This window comes from Danio rerio, chromosome 1 (assembly GCF_049306965.1).
Source record: "Danio rerio strain Tuebingen ecotype United States chromosome 1, GRCz12tu, whole genome shotgun sequence".
Classification (NCBI taxonomy): domain Eukaryota; kingdom Metazoa; phylum Chordata; class Actinopteri; order Cypriniformes; family Danionidae; genus Danio; species Danio rerio.
This window is the reverse complement of record NC_133176.1, coordinates 8,552,501-8,574,924: the sequence shown is the minus strand read 5'-3', so window position 1 is coordinate 8,574,924 and position 22,424 is coordinate 8,552,501. Positions and strand designations below refer to the sequence as shown.

The 22,424-nt window shown below is 36.6% G+C and overlaps 1 long non-coding RNA gene and 1 other non-coding gene across 2 annotated transcripts in view; one reads left to right on the top strand and one right to left on the bottom strand.

Moving 5' to 3' along the window:
• Positions 1–9,441: 9,441 nt before the first annotated feature.
• LOC141384443 (uncharacterized) overlaps positions 9,442–22,424 on the bottom strand; it is a 196,225-nt gene continuing 183,242 nt past the window's right edge. The window contains exons 3-5 of the long non-coding RNA XR_012405416.1: positions 10,552–10,654; positions 9,731–9,810; positions 9,442–9,625 (exon numbers count right to left, since the gene is read on the bottom strand). This is a non-coding gene — a long non-coding RNA (uncharacterized lncRNA). The remainder of the gene's footprint in view (positions 9,626–9,730; positions 9,811–10,551; positions 10,655–22,424) is intronic.
• LOC137496059 (U6 spliceosomal RNA) lies at positions 14,455–14,556 on the top strand. The gene has a single exon (XR_011016154.1). It is a non-coding gene; the product is annotated as a U6 spliceosomal RNA (small nuclear RNA).

The following is a 22,424-nucleotide window of genomic DNA, read 5'->3' as shown; positions in this document are numbered from 1 at the left end:
GAAGATTCGTTTGTTTGGATTTAAAGAGTAAATTCTTTTGTTGCAATTGAACTAATTCCCTACAATAATAATAATAATAATAATAATATGCAAACAGTAAAGATGTCATCTCATATAATGTATAGCAACTTTTTTTGGAGCTTGCGTAACAGAGTGCATAAAGTTCAGTTGCCCAAATGAGAAAGCTGGCAATTTGAGTCCACATAAGGAGTCCAGCAGAGGTGATTGTCCTTGTTAAAAGCATCCGCTAAGTGATTACTCACTCTTCATGCAACCTTACTTTTAATGAAAGCACATTAGGAGTCACAGAACAAACAATTTTCTTGTTCACAGGCAGTCAGAGTTCATCCTCTATCAGTCTATACACTTTATGCGGGCAGTCCCCTGTAATTACGTCGCAAAGTTTAAGTACAGTCCTCCAACAATGCAAATGGAGGAGTGGAGGAGCTCTGTCTCTCTCTCTTTTTGTTTTTCTCCAAACATGCTTTCTGACTTCCTCTGTAATTACCGCCCACACGATGAACTATCTCAGAGGCAAGTAGTGGAATGAAAATTATAGAAATTTCACTTTTGCTTAACGAACATTGGACCTTCAATCCCAGGGCAGGGAGGCTGACAATGTCAGGCTGGTCTTGTGTTTGAAAGAGCGGAGAAAAACAATGGATGATGCTGTTTTTGTAAGTTGCGAATGTGCTATTAATGCAAATTTATAAAGTTTGTTCATATTTAAAGGAATATTCTGGGTTCTGTACAAGTCAAGCTTAATCCGGCTAGAATCCAACATTGGCTAATTCCGAAAACGTAGCCCTATATACATTTCTGGAGATGGCGAATTATGTAGCCAGAAGTGCATACTGTATGGTTGCATTTTGTTTTGAAAATGAATGCTACGGGAAGGTATGACGGCTTTCCTTTTCCTGCTTACAGCTGACCGCTTACCTCCATATGGACGGCTTTCCAACTGTAACCAGTTTGTCCAGAAGCTCGCCATGCAGGTCGGTGGACTTGAGACACAGAGAGGAGTTGACCACAATGACGGGGTTTAAGTCTAGTGAAGAATGGTTCCAGAAAGCGGATAAGACAAAAACAGAAATAAAATAAACAAATAAATAACAGGGTGAGAATGTGGTAAAATCTGAAAATGTGATAAAAATCAGGCTAGGGCTTTTCTTTTTTTTTTTTTATTAATAAAGTTAAGGCTAAATGCTAAGTTAACATTCTTGTTTTTCTGAAAGACAATGCTGAAGTCAGATATTCTGGAACGTCTGTCTTTATTTTGGTCCCTTTAACCCTCCCTGTATGTTTAGCCAATTATATTTCAGTATCCTGGGTTGCCTTGATTAAAAAGGTATGTCACGTATGTCATTTATCCAGTCAGAAAGGCTCTCAAAGCATGTGTCCATGATCGAAACGCAACCTTCAGTAGCAAACTCCGTGATGAGATACAGATTCAGAGTACCACATGAGAATATTAATTAGCAAATAATATAAATATTACAAATGTAAACCTTAGGTGAGCAGGTTATATTGTAACCCTGTGTCCCAACAACACGCTATGTGACGAGATACGCAGTGATAAGCAATTTGGCTGTTTTCACCAGACAAAACACGACAAAATACAGCTATTCAGAAGCACGGAATAGTGCACTTACTGCACTCCAGCGAAATGGTAAGGTTTATAATCTAATTAATACATATTAAACCTCTTTAACATTGTTACCCCTTCAGACCTGAATTATATTCCAAATTTCAGAAAAATGGGATGTCGTGATGTCCATTGTAATGGACACAGGGTCTGAAGGGGTTAAATGAACGTGCTGAATCACTGATATATGTTGGCTTGAACTGGCAGCATCTGTTGCTGCGTTCAGTATATGGTATTAAATGTCATGTCAACTGACATTAAAACTCACATTGTTAGCATTTAACACTGAATAAAGCACATGAGGTGTACCTGAGGTGATTGTTGTCAGTTTATTCTGTTGTTTCCAAAATATAAATTTCTGTTATTTAGCTTTTATTTAACATAACTGAAATAAAATGACATGACATTTACAATATAACCTGCTCACCTAAGGTTTACATAGGCTCGATAGTCAGACTCGCTCCTGTTTATGTCATCAATCTGGCAATCTTGTGTGTTTTAAACCAGGAGTGCAATACCTAGTTCAACAACTGGGTGTCAAACATACATACAGCACCTTTAAGGCAGCAATTTATTTAATTTTCTTTTGAGAAAGTGAAACAAAATACTTAATGAGGAATTAAAACCCCAAAAGAAATATGCACAAACTTTCACAGTCCTGAATTGGCATTGATTGCACTGAGACGATTTGCAGTCTCAACAGATCAACAGTACAGTCACCCTGAGTGCATTTTAACTGCATTTCACAAATTAGCATGTAGATAATCCACCGCAGGCTCAACCAAAAAGCCATCATCAGCTATAAAATCCAATTACGCAATGCATTGTACCATCTTCGCCTCAAGCAATCAAGCACTCTTTTGCATAAGAGGCGTCATCATGACGATTTAAGATGAATAAAAATTATTTAATTATGATCAGTGTTCCCTGTGATCATAATTCAATCATACTCCATGTCCGAGTTGTTCAATTTCCTTTTATCCTAAAGGTTTTAAACATGGCTTACCAAATGAGAAGCCTGGAACCTTGCCATCCAGTCAAACTGTAGTAAGCCTCTGTCTTTTGTAATTTGAGAAATATCCACTAGGGCATTGTTTCTCAACCACGTTCCTGGAGGACCACCAGCTCTGTACATCTTCCAAAGAATTGGAGCACTTTAAATAACCATGTAATGCACTTGTTCAACCATTAAAATGAAGTGTGGAATGTTGGACACTTCAGGCACTGAACAGCCGCTGCTTTGCTCACATAGTGTAAGGGGCGGAGCTTTTGAGCACTGATGTTGGATTACTTTATTTATTTTGGATTGTGAAAGCAAAATTTCCCTACTAGAGTGATTATCCCGTCTCCTGATGAGGTTATACTCATGGCTATGGTATTATTTGGTAGTTTGGTCATTTATTTCACTAATTTGGCAAGCATCAAACGTCATCAGGGAAACGGTTTAAATTTCTGCTAAGTGAAAAAACATTGTGTGTTAGTGTTTAGGATGACACTACAGACATATACTATGCTGTTGAGTTTGTAAGTGCATAAGTACACAGTGCATAGTGTGCCAGACTAAGGCCCCTAGTGCGTTTTATTTTTAAAACGGCGTTTTAGATCAAAAACGATCCGCGCCCACACTACCGTTTCATCCAACCCGGGCTCATTGTGGAAACGTAGCCCCGTGGACATTTCTGCGGACCGTGAGATACGTCCCGGGAGGTACGTATTACAGTGGTTTTTGTTTTCGCGAATCCGCGAGAGGCCGATGTGCGCTCTTTTTCGCGTCTTGGGAGCGTGCGCCGTTCACGTGTGAAAAAGCAAAAGCCCTCATCTTCGATTTCAACAGCGTTTTCGGATCCCGCCACGTTCTCGCCCTTATTTTTCGGATTCCATTTTTCATCTTACCTGATTTCTGGAACTGCTGTTCCCCGGACTCGATCCCGGTCGTCGTCCCCGCAGCCGGCTCCTCCTCCTTCTCCGGGGCCTCCGCTCTGCAACGCAACGCTGTGAGCTAAGCGGACAAACTGGTTGCATTGGGAAAGCCCTCCACTCGGAGGCGAGCCGTCAGCCGGCGAGCGCGAAGAGGAGGAGCGGAGCGGTGTCACACCACCCGCAGCGTTCGCTCGAAAAAAACTAAACGCGGCCGTACGTACCTCCGGCCACGTAAATCGCAGTCTCCAGAAAGGTCCGCGGGGCTACGTTTCCAGAATGAGCTTGGGTTGGTTTCATCTAGTGGTTCTGAACGTATCTCCGTCCACACTACGCCACCAAAAACGTATATCACGTGACAGTTTGTGCACTCTGGGCATGCGCTTTCTATTATAAACAGGAAGTGTGTGTCTCGCTCGGCATTTCATTATTGTTAGTCAACAAACGCCAGTTGAACAATGAATGCGATGGCAAAGAAAGCAAGAGAAGTATTTTTGTGGACAGACAACGAACTCGAGTTGTTACTAAACGTAACAAATGAATAACTGCACAATGGCACCTACACAATGCCTGCTTTCTGGAACCGTTCTTATCCAGATTCGAACCCCATCATGGCGATCAGCTCCTCTCTGCATCTCAAGTCCGTCAACGTATGCTGTGAGCCACTGGGCAAACGGGTAACAGCAGGAAAGCTGTCCACATGGAGGTAAGCCGTAAGCTGGTAAGCACAAAAAGGAACAGCATCAAACCGCCCGTAGTGTTCATTTTAAAGACAAAATGCAGCCATACGTTCTTCTGGCTACAAAATTAGCAATCACCAGAAATGTATATGAGGTACATTTTCAGAATTAACCTGTATTAAGAAAACCGCCATTGGTAACTCAGCTGTCCATTTTAATAGCATGTTTAGATTCTAAAAAATAAACCAAGATATAATCGAAATCCAATATATAATCTGTTTTATTATCAGCACATACACCCAATAGGATTTTTTTTTTTTTGTCTAGCATCTAGATCACAGTTATCTGTTACTCCTCAAGGGATCTCTAGATCTGTAAAAGACTGAAAGGCTTTGGGCTCATATCGAGATCATCTGTTGTCCATGTCTATCGTTCTGCAGTGACTGAGAAGAGTCTCTATAGAGGTGAAAAGACTTGTTATTGAGGTGCAGATACAATCTGTCCACCACCTGTATGCTTGGGTGAATCTGCAGTACCGTGTTGCACATACATAATGACTTCTGGGAGCCGACACACACCAGCTGGACCTACAGCAGCAAAAACAAACTCACAGGGACTTGCTTCAATCTCCAGATATCTTCCATTAGCATAAATAAGAGGCTTTTGAATCTCTTTAAAATTATAAGAGTCGGATACAACATTATGATGTAGGCTTGACAGATAAGCAGTATATGTTTTTAATGATCAAGACTGATTCACACTTCAAATATTATTTAATGTATTTCATAACTAACTAATTAGATGCTTAATAACACTGTTATGTTGGCTGTTTTGAAATTTGGTCACAATTGTTCTAGTGTTAGTTTTAAACCAGTGATCCAATGGATAACAACAACAACAACAACAACAACATAATATTAATAATAATAATAATAATAATAATAATAATAATAATAATAATAATGATGATAACAACAACAACAACAACAACAACAACAACGATAATAATAATAATAATAATAATAATAATAATAATAATAATAATAATAATAATAATAATAATAATAACAGTAATAATAATATTAATAATAATAACAACAACAATAATAATAATAATAATAATAATAATAATAATAACAACAACAACAATAATACTTATTTTTATAATAATAACAATAATAATAATCATAATAATAATAATAATAATAATAATTGTTATTATTATTAATAAATTAACCAAAACCACCAACAACAACAACACTATTGTTATTATTATTATTATTATTATTATTATTATTATTGTTGTTGTTGTATTATTATTCTTATTATTATTCTTATTATTATTTTAAAAATAAAAATTAAATATTAATATTATTATTTTAAAAATATAAAATTGAAAAAAAAATAAAAGCAACATTAAGTGTTTGTAGTGTAAATGTGTAGATGCTGCTTGAAAAAAAAAGAAAAAAAAACAACTTAGGTAAATGTGGAGGTTTCATTTTTGACATTCCCTATTCAAGTTAAATGAAAGAAAAACAGCATTAGAGAGAACATGAGGAACAGAAAGAATGGTCATAATGCAAAAAGTCCTGGAAAAGGCATTTTTCCCCCACATTTTCAGTAAACAATTCAATTGTGTACCTCCACGGTTCATGCATCAAGATGCCACTGCTAAATTGCAAGGTAATGGAGGCTCTTTTCTTTTCTTTTTTTATAAAATCTCCCCTGATACTGTTTAGAGGTGACACGAAAATGCAATCAGGTTTAATGGAAGCGTAGTAAATTCAATAAGACAGGCAAATGAAAGTGATGTTAAAGCCACATGCATTAGAGAGCAAGAGACCCTCACTTAAGAGATGCCGCAAACAAATTAACAGTCAGAAACATGAGTCAGAGCGCTACAACTTCACAACTTTCAATACCTATCATTTAATAAAAGAAAAGCCTTTCACACTGAAATTAGGTAACAATATTAGTCAACAGAAACCCACTAACTATTCCTTATTGTTGTATTTTTATTATTATTATTATTATTAATAATAATACCTTAAATAATACCTAAAAATAATAAATAATACCTAATAATAACTTAAACCTTACCTTAAAATCCTCATTGCAACAATTGCTTAAAACAGTTGCTCAAAAAGGCTGTGATGTATGTGATTTTTCAGCTTTTTTATTTGTAACAAATTTGAAACAATTTCAAAAAATCTTTTTTCACATGCTCATTGTGAGGTTTTGTGTGTAGAATTTTGAGGAAAAAATTTACTTTAATCTATTTTGGAATAAGGCTGTAACATAAAAAATGTGGAAAAAGTGAAGCGCTATCAATACTTTCCGGATGCACTTTACATTCCCCCATCTAAAAGACAATAGACGAGTCAGTTTCCGGTTGCTCTGGAGTGCTCCACAGCCAGCTCTTTAGCCAGGCTACTTCATCTTCATTTTTGAAGAACCTCCAACCTTCTTGTACCTTCTTGCTCACTGACCAGGTGGGAGCCCTGGGCTCAATTATCTCCAAGCTCAGGGTTCTCTTGCAGGACAGCATGCCAAACCTGCTAATTTTATCAAGCAATATTTAAATGCGAACTCCTGAAATATTTGTGGTCAGTTTAAGGGAGTCACTCGCGAGAGACGTTCGAGATACGAAAATGCATGCACAGCGGCCTTCCGCGAATTCGCGAAAACAAAAACTGCACAAATACGTACCTCCCGTGACTTATTTCGCGGTCTCCAGAAACGTCCGCTGGACTAAGTTTTCAGAATGAGCCTGGGTTGATCATATGAATGTGGATTTAAGCTACACTTGTTTTCATGAGTACGAGATAAGAGAATGTCCTCATTTCAAGGTCTTATTGTCTCTGGACATTGTTGTAAAGCAGTTATTTGCCATTGCTGTTGCTTGTGGTATAACAACACTTGTTGCATTCATACTTTGTCTGACCATTGAATCATACGCAACTAAGATTATTCAATAAACTCAGCTCTTTCTTTATCATCATATCATTTGTCTCCTGCTTCTGCTGCTCTCTGATTTTCTCAGTCAACTCCTATATTGATAGCAGACTGTTAATTCAGTTGAATACTGGTTAACAGGTTTGGAAACTTGAAACTCCGCTGACTTGTTGTCCATATACCTGGAGTATCTGACATTTTCTGACAAGATCTGGCATCCGGGGTTGGATCGTATTTATCTGGCGTGGAGATGGTGGTCAAACAGCAACAAGATTTACTAACAATCTATCAAAGCCTACAGTATGAGCTCTATTTTAATGATCTAGGTGCAAAGTCTAAAGTGCATGGCACAAAAGTATTAAAGGTCAGGTTTAGATGGTCAACAGCGCAGTCTATTTCAGTTCCTCAAAATAGCAATGAGCCTTAACACACCTCCTTTATAGACTGGAACACCCATGAGTCCAAAAAAGTGGCACAAATGGATTTGCTATTTAAACAATGTGGCGGAAAACGTGAAAATAAGGATTGCGCTGGTCTGAAAAAAGCAACAAATCACGCCAAAACATGTCTTGCGCCTTATTGCACCAGGTGTATGATAGGGCCCTTGGTAGGAATTTGAATGTTATTTTGTCTTCAGAATCGGGATGCCTATAAACCAATGACTGACTCTCAGATTTAAAGAGAACCTCAGAAACTGTATATTTTCTTCTTCAATAAACAAGAGGGTTGGGTGTACCTGAAAAGCCTCCTCCTTAACACTAAATGTATTTCCCCTCTTCGGGGACCCACGCTTTACTCATGCATTGTTGCATTCATTTAGATCAGCGTTTGAGGTTTTCTACCACAGTGAATGAATGAGTAACTAGCAGCAGCTCTTTCATGAGCCGCTCGTGCCTCCTGTGTTTCAGATCTGACTTCCGCTCAGCAGCGCATGAATAAATAATGTCAGCGTTGGGCTGTATAGAGAACAGAGCTTCACAGCTGTAGATAGAGCAAGGGTTCGTCTGGCAGCAGAGGATCGTGGGGTTGCTGGAAAATTGAGAAGCGGCGGCCACATGAGACTGCAGCGCACTGTTAGACAAATATAAAGCCTGGATATTTATTTTTTTGGAGCAATTATATTTAGATAAATAATGGAGGAGGACGGTGGATAGCTGTTACTGAGTCTGAGTAAATGGTTGCTAAAGTTTGCTTGTTTAGATGTGTAAATTGTAATGCTAACTTACTCTGAAGATACAGACATCTGTCAAGGGAGTTGATATGTACTGTAAGATATACTTAGTTTAATGTTGGAAAAAAAAAGTCATATAGTCATAAACATTGATTGATTGATTGTAAAAACTGCTATTTGTGCTATTTGTGCTATAATTTCAAAAAAAAATTTCTTTCTGAAAACGTACCGCTATATACATTTTTGGAAAGTGCCTAATACATCCCAGGATGTACATTTCTTTGCAGTTTTTGTAAATTAACCAGAGGTCGCTATGTACCCTTTTTAAATCTCAAGTTTCTCTCACAAGTTTTATTCACGCCTGCAGTTCTCACGAAAATCCACCAGAGGCTTCTGTTGACTGACTGACTAACTGATCAACCGACCCACCCTATCAACCTAACCAATAGTGTTTTATGCCTCCCTCCCTGCCTCCTCCCCCATATGAATATGCTAATGACTCTACTTTGGCAAAACTTTGGCAAAAACGAAAAAGCAATGGCAAAAGCAAGCAAAAAGAGAAACTTTGAACAGAATGTGAATTGGAGGTGCTCCTTTCGGAGGTAGACCAGTGAAAAACTGTGTTATTTGCAAGTTTGTCCTCCGATTTTAACAACAAATGAAAAAAAAAATAGAGTGGGGAGAGTTTAGCTGATGCGGTTAACACAGTTGGGTTAAAAAAAGAGATAGTGAGATGTATAGGTGCAAAATGTTGGAATACCCTTAACAGTCTGAGCTAGTAAAACGCATGTCAACATGTTTTGACACGTTCGAGCATGAACTCGGTTCGAACACAGCATCTGCTGAACTCATTCCTGAACTCATCATGAAGCACATTCTCACGTTTATTTCATCGTTAGTAAATCCAAACGTGAGCGATTCTGAGCATGAAACCTGGCGTACGCAAAGTTTTTGTGCGTACGCAGCGTTGATACATGAGGCCCCTGATTTTTACCACATTTTCAGATTTTACCACATTCTCACATTGTTATTTACTTGTTTACTTCATGTTTTGGCTTCTGTTTTTTTCTTACCTGCTTTCTGAAACCATTCTTTGCCAGACTCGAACCCCGCCCTTTGTGGTCATCTTCTCTCTGCACCTCAAGTCTACTGACATACATGGCGAGCTACTGGACAAACTGGTAAAAGCAGGAAAGCAGTCTATATGGAAGTCAGCGGCCAGCTGGTAAGCCCAAAAAGGATCTGCGTCATACCGCCCTAAAGAAAATGCAGACATACTGTCACGTTTTCATTCTCTACTATAGTGATGCACTGAAATCACAGGTGTTTTCAAAACACGTATTTATTAACAAAGACACTTACTACAAGCACTGGACATATCCACGCAAGAATCACAGGGAGAACTTCACAGGAATGATGTTTAAGACCAGACAGGGGACTAACTAAACACAGGGATATAAATACACCATAGACATGCACCTAGTAAGTAGTTATCTCTTAAGAGCAATCACTGTTCATTAGCTACTACAGCAGGGGAGTTCACGAGATCTACCTGAGCTCAAACTCCCCTCTCGCCTTGCAAACAGGAGGGAGCCCCGGGCTTGAGGATCTTATGAGCTCAAGGGCTTTCTCCCAGGACAGCATGCCAAACAAGCTTTATAATCAATCATCAGCAAAGTGAACTCTTGAAATAAAGAGACTCATCCGAAGGCAAATGAATAAATAAATAACTGTTTCTCAAAATTAATTTACATATACAAAAGTTAGATTTGTTTACAGTATTTAGGGCAAGCATAATATCAGTAACTTTAATTAAAAATGAAATTAAAAAGGAACAAGTAATCTCTCACTTTACTGTTTCATTTACACTAGCTAATTAATTCACAACTAATTACCCCTAACACTGCTTAAAACCATTTTTTGTTAAAAATAATAGTGGTCTGAGACTCGAACAGTACTGTCCATCAAATGACCAATTCATAACATTTGATCAACTTTCTACATTTTTAAAATACACAGATCAAAACCCTAATGTCAAAAACAAGACTGCGAATTCCTTCTATTCTGCTGGCTTTATCTGCGAATGGTGAGCAAGAGAAAACCGAGAGAGAAAAGGAACAGAACCAAACAGTTCATTGGCCATGGACACAACAATCAAAGACAAACACAAAGTCCAAACGTACCAATCAGGACTCCATTAGATGCCACTCACTGCCTTTTTCAGAGGTATTTGGCCTGTAATTGAGACAAATGGTTGAGCTGCACTCCGTCATGTCCATCAGATGCCTAGAGTAAAGCAAACACTATATCAATTCAAGAAAAAAAAGAGCTTCACAGCAAACAAACGCTATAAAAGCACATAGGGATTCATGTGAAGGATTATGTTTCACACACTGCTAACAAACCAGTCATTTAGTCAAGCATGTTTATTTTTGAGTTTATTTAGTTTGTATATATATATATCACCTCCATTGATTACTGGCCAGTGTGTAGGCATCTGTGTTGATTCTGCATGTTATATAATGTTGAAATATTTTCTGTATTTTTCATCAGAGCAGCAGAAGATGCTGGCATCTTGTTTATTTTCATCTTCACTGGATTTTGCCACAAGATTTCTTTTTTTTTTATACTTCGGTTTTCAGAGGACGCCTTTTTAAAAAGTGAAGCAGCGTTTGAAGCTAGTTTTAAATATTCTGCCGCCTACTAATGTAACTAATATATTATTAATATGCTGTTTTCTATATCGGGATAATATCAGTTTGAAATGCAAGCCACATCACTTCCTCCCAACACCATTAAAGAGATTTACAAATGTGAGCATGGCGATAGATTTTGAAGGTGTAAAGTTCAACATATATCCCTTATTAGAGAACGCTCATGTTTTGTGAACCCTAACATCCTTTTTTGACATTAACATCTTGATATCCATCATTTCAAGTTCTCCTTGTGGTTTATAATCAATTTTTAATTACCCCGCAATTTTGTTCCATTGATCCCGCTAGAGATTATTATGTATATTCAGCCAACATGGCAGTTTGCCACGGTTGAGACTAAAACAAACAGCCATGCAAATAACGCGACCAATCGGTCAGAGAGAACCACCGCAAATCTTTAATATCATTAATCACCTGGAAGTCATTCATCAGCTTTTATCCCTCATTATCGGTAAGCTGGATTTATTTGTTGTAGAGCATTGTCCGATGTCACACATTTAACCAAGTCATTCCACTGAAATCGAACACATGAAAACTGGGTGTTGATGGTGCAATTAATGTTTGACATAAGTGTACATTTAAAAATATCTAATGTCACTCTTCTTTCAAGCACACTGTTAAAAATAAAGGTTACACACGGGAAACATTGTTGTGTTTTTCATAGAACAGTTTTGAAAAAAAAAAAAAAAACACTTCCTGTTTATCAAATCAAAACATTGCAAATGTGCAACAGTGAGATCCCAACTTTAAATGTTTAAGAAGTTAGGTCCATTAAGCCCTTGTTTTGACATTGTGCACAAAACATGCCCTGTAAAATCCGATTAGCTGATTGTCTTGACTTGAAATAGTGAGTAAACTTATCATTGGCCCCTTTCACATAGTAATACCAGAAAATATCCAGAAAATTTCCGTAACGACTTTACAGGTAAATTTAAAAAAGCGCTGTTCACACAGGCGAGGACGTTACGGTATTTTTACAGAAAAGACCAATCACACATCCATTCCAAAATGCCGGTAAATTCTGACATAATTAACCAGAAATGAGCTCTAAACGCCTGCGCTTGTATTTGTAAACATTTAACTTCATTGCAAACTCTGTGGATGGATCAGTATTGTGAACAACTTTGATGAAAACACTTTCGCATGTCGAGAATCATAAAATGTGTCTGTGTGCTGGCGTTCACCGGCTGCTTTACGTGCACACGCGTCAGAGCTTGAAGGTAAACAAACAACGGCTTATCATAAGCATTTGATTGGTATTTTTACCAATTTGGCATTAAGAAGTAACAGAAATGTTATCTGACAAACATCTAGCAGCTAAATGTGTCAGGAAAAAATACTCAAAGGATTTAATCTTCCTAATCACCGTGGATGTGAAAGCCTCTGAGTGTTTTGATTGGCTAAAGTAGACGACTCAAGTCAGCACGTTCTAGATGTGAACATGCTCTTTCCGGCATCTTCCTTCTGCGTTCACACAGCACAGCATTCCAGCAAATTGCAGGTAATGTTTCTCTTTACGGAAAATTGCTGAAACTAATTTATCGATATTTTCAAAAAGGGCCTGTTCACACATACAGATCTTTTTGGAAAATTGGCGGTCATTTTCCGGAAAGGTCTGTATGTGTAAAAGGGAGTAATGACTTAAAATTATTAAGTAAATGAACTATGTGCATAATTATTAAAAAATGATTTCAACACTGTAAAAATTGCTGGGTTTCACACTAGGATTAAGTATTGTTGGAATTTTATTGATTCTGATTCTAATTTCAATTGAGCTTATCAATTTCGATTCTTATCAATTCCTAGTTTAATTCCATTGTAAAAAATAAAATAGGGGAGAGTGGGGATGAAAGTATCGTGGAACAAAAGTGACAAAGCCCTGACAACATTTGCTTTCCAGGCTAACAGCACATTCTGGACACACCCTCCCTCGTCCCCCCCGGGTATTCCAGAATGTTGTCTTAGGATGCCCCTGCCTGGTTTATTCTTTTAATTTGAAGTTTGTGAACCAACTGCAAATGCTTTGCATGTTGGTTGTGATTAAATTGTAATTGTAATGATCACACTTAGCCTTGCCATTGTAGCCTTTTGAGCTTGTTGCATTCCATGTTAGATCACAATAATGTTTAGATGACAGCTAATTCAAGATGCTCACCAGCATGGAAATTCCTGGCAGATTGTCAAATGACAAAATTAAAAATGTGCACACGTACAGGAATTGATAACAGGAATCGGAATTTCAATTTTATAGCAAGTATGCGATTCTTGATCTAAGTATTCGATTGCAGCATCGAAATTGATTTTCGATTGCCAACCCTATTCCACACAATTGATTTATGTTAGGACAACATAAAGGAATTAAGTTAACTTCTTAAAGTTTTTACTAATTTAAGTTGATTGAACGTAAAACAATTAGGCTGTCCCCAAAAAGACCTCAAGAATCGTGTGGTTTCAGCTGATTTTAAATTTGTAGTTTGAACAAACTACAAATATCCCTTTATTAAGCAGATATCCCTTTATTAATCTGGAGTCACCACAGCGGAATGAACTGCCAACTTATCCAGCATATGTTTTACGCAACGGATGCCTTTCCAGCTGCTACACATCACTGGGAAACATCCATACACACTCATTCACACACATTTATACACTACGGTCAATTTTAGCATACCCAATTCACCTGTATCACGTCTTTGGACTTGTGGGGGAAACCGCAGACCACCCAGAGGAAACCCACGCGAACACAAGGAGAACATGCAAACTTCACACAGAAATGCTAACTGACCCAGCCGAGGCTTGAACCAGTGACCTTCTTGCTGTGTGGCGAACGTACCCACTGCCCCACTTACTGTGATGCCAGTAACATCACATTTATTTATTTATCTTTTTAAAGTAATGAATCTATTTTTACAATATATTAAGTATGTAATTTTTTTTTTTTTTTTTGCTTTGAATTTTGTTTTTACTAGAAACAAAGAGATGGACAGTGAGAGCTGCCTGTACTTTATGCAGCAGTGAGAGCACTGAATATCCACCCTCGTCTTGGCTGCACTTGGAGACAATATATTTAGAAACAATGTGGTAGAATTGTATGGCATGATACAACAACATTAATATTGCCCTGAGGCAGATTTTGAAAGCAGTTAATATATACAGTGACATCTTGACAGGTGACAGTTCGAAAACAAGAAAAAAAAAATCTAAATTAAGATTGATGCACGTGGTATTTAGGCAGGTTTTAGGCACTGTTGTCTGTTATATTGTATACATCCCTTTTGCAGAAGATTATGAGCTTTGCAGACCTTTTGCATGCACAAACTGATCTGGTACATATACTAAAATTGGTCTGATCTGGTACATATACTAAAATTGGTCTGATCTGGCACATATACTAAAATTGGATAGATACAGAGAAGATTAGCATGGCCCCTGCGAAAGGATGACACGCAAATCCGTGAAGCGCTCCATATTTTTGCTACTTTCAAGAAACGACTAAAAACTCAACTATTTAGTCTCCACTTCACTTCCTAATCTGCAATTACCTCTTTGAATATCACACTAACTGTACAAAAAAAAAAAAAAAAAAACTACTAATACTTCCCTTCTTAGACTTTACAGACCTGAAACTTGCCTACAGCACTTATTCATTGTTGCTCTTAGTTGTGTAAATTGCTTCCTTGTCCTCATTTGTAAGTCGCTTTGGATAAAAGCGTCTGCTAAATGACTAAATGTAAAAATGTAAAAATGGTATACACTAAAATATAAGAAAACATGGTAAAGCATCAGTGGCTTACAGTATACAATGCATTCAGAAAGTATTCAAAGCACTTCACTGTTTTCACATTTTTTATGTTATAGCCTTATTCCAAAATGGATAAAATTAATTTATTTTCTCAAAATCCTACACACAATACCTCATATGACAATGTGAAAAAATCATATGTACATCATTATGCAAAGCCTTTGCTCAATACTTTGTTGATGCACCTTTGGCAGCCATTACAGCCTAACGTCTTTTTGAATAACATGCCTCAAGCTTGGCACACCTGTCTTTGGGAATTTTTGCTCATTCCTCTTTGCAGTACCTCTCATGCTCTATCAGGTTGTATGAAAAGCGATAGTGTACAGCCATTTTCAGATCTCTCCAGAGGTGTTCAATAGGATTTAGGTCTGGGCTCGGGCCACTCACGGACATTCACACAGTTTTTGTGAAGCCACTCCATTGATATTTTGGCACTGTGCTTTGGGTCATTGTCCTGCTGGAAGATGAACCGTCACCCCAGTCTGAGGTCAAGAGCACTCTGAAGCAGATTTTCATTCAGGATGTCTCTGTACATTGCTGCATTTTTCTTTCCCTCTATCCTGACTAGTCTTCTAGTTCCTGCTGCTGAAAAACATCCCCACAGCATGATGCTGCCACCACCATGCTTTACTGTAGGGATGGTATCAGGCTGGTGATTAGCAGTGCGTGGTTTTCGCCTGGCATGCACTCCAAAGAGTTAAATTTTATTCTCATCAGACCAGAGAATTTTGTTTATTGTGGTCTGACAGTCCTTCAGATGCTTTTTGGCAAATTCCAGGCAGGGTGTGGCTTCAGTCTGGCCACTCTACCATACAGGTCTGATTGGTGGATTGCTGCACAGATGGTTTTCCTTCTGTCAGGTTCTCCTCTCTCCACAGAAGAAGGCTGGAGCTCAGACAGAGTGACTATTGAGTTATTAATCACCTCCCTGACTAAGGCCCTTCTCCCCCGATCACTCAGCTTAAATGGCCGGCCAGCTCTAGAAAGAGTCCTGGTGGTTCCAGAAATCTTCCACTTACGAATGATGGAGGCCGCTGTGCTCATTGGAACTTTCAGAGTGGCAGAAATTTTTCTGTAACCTTTCCCAGCCTTGTGCCTTGAGACAATCCTGTCTCTGAGGTCTACAGACAATTCCTTTGTCTTCATTCTTGGTTTGTGCTTTGACATGCACTGTCAACCCTGGACATTATAAAGACAGATGTATGCCATTTCAAATCATGTCCAATTAACTGAATTTATCACAGGTGAACTCCAATTAAGCTGCTGAAACATCTCAAGAATGATCATTGAAAACAGAATGTACCTGAGCTCAGTTTAGAGCTTCACAGGCAAAGCGATCAGCTGGTAAGCATGAAAAGAAACAGCATCATACAGCCTTGTAGCGTTTGTTTTAAAGACAAAATGCAGCCATACGTACTTCTCGCTACATAATTCGCGAGCTTCAGAAATGTATAGGGCAGAATAAGCTAGTATCAACAATCTTACACATGTTCTAGTTACTAAACATACATAATATTTTCATAACATGTATTAGGTTTTATCAATCTAAAAAAAAATACTTGAAAATCTCAAGGCAATCAATGTGCATATATTTCTTAAGTAAATTCTAAATGCTTAACTCCAAATGAGCTCGGTGTCAATGAAAAATGAATCCTGCATGATCATCAATCGAGCAGCCAAGACCGTGAAAATGAAACACATATGAAGGCCATTGAATTAATGCACAACATGGGGCTTGTAAATGCGCATACATATGAGGACACTCAAGGCAAAGCTTAAGAAGCATATTGGCTTTCAAAACCAAGGGGTGGACATAAGATTTTAAGTACTAGGTAAGAATTTGATTCCTCCGCTCCAAGCTTTCAACCACTTTTTTTTCTTCTAATGAACATGACTATTTTCATTAACGTGACAGACACTGCGAAGAGATGGTGCCTGTGGTTGCTATTTATTCAACACATATATGTGTTTAGATGGTGAGCAGATGAGGAATGGATGGAAAAGTTAGATTTTTTTTGCATTTTGCTTTGTTTATTTTGGCTTTGGTCCTAATGGAGTTAAACAACAAGAGCACATAGTACGTGCATAAAAAACAGTTGCAAACAAACTCGCTACTGTATTGACATTCAATTTTCAATAAGTCTTTAATAAGAATAGAAAAGTTCACTAATGCAGATAATATAGATGTAATTATTAAATATAATTATTAACGATTAATGTTATTGATGAAAGAACAAAATATATTTTAATATTAACACTTTCAAAAAATGTCATAAGCACACACTGATGGATATATATGTGGATGGAGGAGTGGATGGATAGAATAATGGATGTATGATTGATGGATAAATGAATGGACTAATGAATAGAGGGATGGCAGAAAGGATGGATTGATGAACAGAGATGGATGGATGCAAGGATGGATGGATGGATGGATGGATGGACGGACGGACGGAGGAATGGAAGACAGAAGATGACAGAATTGATGAATGGGTTTATGAATGGAAGGATGGCAGAATGGATGGATGAACAGAGAGATGGATGGAGGGATGGATGGATGCATATATGGATGGGTTAATGGATGGATGTAAGTATGAACGAATGAATGTATGGAGGGAGAGAGGGATGGCAGAATGGATAAATGGATGGATTGTGGGATAGATGTATGGTGGGATAGGTGAATGGGAGGATGAATGGATGGTGGGATAGATGGAGGGATGGGCATATTGACAGATGGAAGGATGGCTGGAGGGAGGGATGGCAGAATAGATGGATGGATTTTGGGATGGATGAACGGTGGGATGGGTGGATGGATGGATGGATGGTTGGATGGATGGAGGAATGCAAGAATTCATGGTTGGACAAAGAGATGGATGGATGGTCTGCAGAATAGATGAATGGATGGACAGAAAGATGAATGAATAAATGAATGGATGGACAGACAGATGGATGAGAGATGTCAGAATGAATAAATGTATTTATGGATGAAGGGATAGCAGAATGGATGGATTAACAGAGATATGGATGGATGAATCGATAAATGGAGAAATAAATGGATGGATTGATGGACAGAGAGATGGATGGATGGTTTGCAGAATAGATGAATAGATGGACAGAGAGATGGATGGATAGATAGATGGATGAGAGATGTCAGAATGGATGAATGAATGGAGGGATGGATGGATGGCAAAATGAATGGTTGAAGAGAGAGGAGGATGGATGGTTGAATAGATGGATTGATGGATGGGCAAAGATGGATGGAGTGAGGAATGGCAGAATGGATGGATGGGTGGATGGATGGATGGATAGTGGGATAGATGGATGGGGGGATGGCAGAATGGATTGATGGATAGATAGACAGAGATTTATAGATGGGTGGATCGATAGGTGGTTGGATGGATGGATGGATGGATGGATGGATGGATGAATGGGTGGCAGAATCGATTGATGGATAGATGGACAGAGATTTATAGATGGGTGGAGGGATAGGTGGTTGGATGGATGTATGGATGGAGGGAGGGATTAAAAGATGGATGGATGGATGGATGGATGGATGAATGGAGGGACAGAGGGACAGAGGGATGGTTGAATGGATGGATGGATGGATGGATCGATGGATGGATGGATGGATGAATGGGTGAATGAATGGGAGATAAAATAAATGAATGGATTGATGGATGGAAAGATGGAGAGATGACAGAATGGATGTATGGATTGAAGGACGGTTGAATGGATGGCAATGGGGATAGATGGCAGAATGGAAGGATGGTGGGATGGATAGAGAGATGGACAGACAGATGGATGGAAAGATGGAGGAATGGATGGATGGACAGGCAGACAGAAAGACAGACAGCTAGACAGCTAGAAAGATAGCTATATAATAAATAACAATATTATTTTCCATATGGTTACTTGCTACAGTATATGGTTACTATATAGTATCCAATAACCACCATAAGAAATTGATCTGGATCCAAGCATTATTCCCTATCGGAGAAGTGTGTGATGGAGGACAGTGATGGAGAGCATATGATCTGTGAACGGTGTGCAATTAAAGTTATGGGCTTTATTATCATATTAGCTGCTTATGAAGGCTATGAGTCAAGGCTGTGTAGAGAGAAGCCACAGAGAAATGGTGGCGGGAAGTAGACATTACACTGTCATCAAAGAAGCCATTAAACACCCGTGTGCCAATAATCTCAGGAGGCCAGAGAAACACTTTCATCTCTTTACGTGACGCACAATTAGATTAGGCGAAGCGCTGTACTCAAATGAAAGAGAAAATCTCTGAGCGTTGATGATGCTTTACAAAATAATATGAAAATGTTACAAATAATGTGCTTATAGACTATGGAGTCAGATCTGTCTCAAAAATAATGCTTGCAAAAATAAAACTCATATATGCACAGCACAATTTACAAAATCCAATTTGTAAATTCAAAACACAATACATAAATTCACAAAACCAATATGTACATTTGAAACATGATTTGTGAACTCACAAGTAAAAATCATACATATTCATTATTCCCAAATTAATTGGATGTGTGCATTTATGAATTGTTTTGTTTTTACAAATTGTTTTGAATTTACGAATTGTGTTTGAAATTACAATTATGATTTGCATATTTACGAATTGTGTTCGAATTTACAATATGTGTTCTAAATATACAAATTGGATTTGTGTATTTATGAATTGTGTTTTGTGTATTTTCGAATTATGTTTTGAATTTATGAATTGTCTTGTATTTACGAATTTGATTTTTGTATTTACGAATTGTGTTTGAATTTACAGTTTGTGTTTTGAATTTACAAACTGTTTTGAATATATGGATTTGATTTGTGTATTAACGAATTGTGTTTTGAATAAACAAATTGTGTTTTGTATTTATGAATTATGTATTGATTTTACAAATTTTGTTTTGAATTTACGAATTGTGTTTTCCATTTGCGAATTGTGTTTCCTTTTTCGAACTGGACTTGTACATTTACAAATTGTGTTTGAATTACATTTTGTGTTTTTAATTCACAAATTGTTTTGAATATACCAATTTGATTTGTGTATTTACGAATTGTTTTTTGAATTTACGAATTGTGTTTAGCATTTAGGCGACACGTTGGTGCAGTAGATAGTGCTGTCGACTCACAGCAAATGTTCGCTGGTTCGAGCCTCAGCTGGGTCAGTTGGCGTTTCTGTGTGGAGTTTGCATGTTCTCCCCTGCGTTCACATGGGCTTCCTTGGGGTGCTTTGGTTTCCCCCTAAGCCCAAAGACATGCGGTACAGATGAATTGGGTAAGCTAAATTGTCTGTAGTGTATGAGTGTGTATGGATATTTCCCAGAAATGGGTTGCAGCTGTAAGGGCATCCGCTGCGTAAAACATTTGCTGGATAGGTTGGCCCAGATTGGTAAAGGGACTAAACCAAAAAGAAAATGAATGAATGAATAAATGTTTTGCCTTAACGAATTGTGTTTTGAATTTACAAATTGTGTTTTCCATCTACGAATTTTGTTTTCCATTTAAGAATTGTGTTCTGAATTCACGAGTTGTGTTTTCCATTTACGAATTGTGTTTTCCATTAATGAATTGTGTTCTGTATTTACAAATTGTGTTTTGAATTTACGAATTGTGTTTCCCATTTACGAATTTTGTTCAGAATTTATGAATTGTGTTCTGAATTTATGAATTGTGTTTTGAATTTATGAATTGTGTTTTAATTTACAAATTCTGTTCTGTATTTACGAATTGTGTTTTGAATTTACGAATTGTTTTCCATTTATGAATTGTGTTTTGAATTTATAAATTGTGTTTTTCATTTACGAATTGTGTTTTGTATTTATGAGGTATGCTTTGCATTTTCCAATTGTGTTTCAATTTTCAACATGGACATTTTGTTTGAATTTTGAATTGGATTTGTCCATTAACGAACTGTGTTTTGAATTTACAAAGTGGATTTGCATATTTCTGAATAGTGTTCTGAATTTACAAATTGGATTTGTGTATGTATGAATTGTGTTCTGAATTTACAGATTGAATTTGTGCATTTACGAATTGTGTTTCAATTTAAGAATTGGATTTGCATATTTATGATGTGTTCTGAATTTACAAATTGAATTTGTGCATTTATCAATTGGGTTGTGAGTTTACGCATTGGATTTGCATATTTATAATATGTTTTCTGAATTTACTAATTGTTTTTTGAATTTACAAATTGTGTTTTGCATATTTATAAATTGCGTTTGAATTTACAAATCGAATTTGTATATTTATTAATTGTGTTTTGAATAACGAATTGAACTAGCATGTTTGTGAATTGTGTTTAAAATTTAGCAATTGATTTTTGTATAAAATAATTGAATTTTGTAAATGTGAATTATATATGCATATTATATTGTAAATGTTTTATTTCTGAGACTGATCTGGCTCCAAAATAGACTGTCGGTAATCACACATGGCACCCCCAAAATAATAACACAAGATTATATATATATATATATATATATATATATATATATATATATATATATATATATATATATATATATATATATATATATATATATATATATATATATATATAAAGATTTTATCTGTAACACTGTGGTTTGCTTTAAAAGTACAGCTGCTGTTTGAAATACTGAAGGTGTACTCAATTACTCTGCACATCTGGATGTACAATTTAAAACTGTTTATCATTTGATCATCATTTAATGATGCTGCAAAATTGCTGTGATTATGAGACAGCAGCTCAGAGATTTACTCTAAAAGCTGTTCACATCTACTAAAATAAATATGCCAAAGAGGATACATGATCGACTCTATTGTTGTAGTAACTGACAGAAAAAAATACATTCTTATTCAGATCATTAATTTCTCCATATGCACTTGAAAAATATTAAAACAAAAATAGTTCATGCAGGAATATGTACGGTATATAAAATAGTTAATCAACATAAAATTGTTAAGGAAACTAATTGTTTAAAAGAAAATGGTTATCATTGATGATTGGCTCTTATTGTTTAATAGCCAGTCAAAATCATACATTTAACAGACCTGTAGTATATTTAAATGCATATAAAAAGTAACATTTCTATCTATTTATAGAAAAATGACTCATTTCAGAATTGTGGCTATACATTATAAGCAGTTTTCATTAATTTCTCTTTAAACACATCTACTTTAAAGTAAACTGAATCTATCATTATGCAAAACCATGCTAAATGCTTAAATGTGCATTTCTTTGATACAAACTGCTTTTATCACAGGCCAAATAAATAAACAAGTAAATAAATCAATAAATAAACAAATAAATAAAAATATGATAAAAAATTGTTAAACAAGCAGACAAATAAATAAATATAATAAAAAATGAATGACTAAATACAAATGTTAAATAAATACAGATGTTCAATGAAATATTTAATAAATAAATGTTAAATGTTTTAATAAATAAATATTAAATATGTTTTAATAAATATAAAATAAAAATGTTAAGCAAACACAAATGTTAAATAAATAAATGAATAAATAAATACAGATT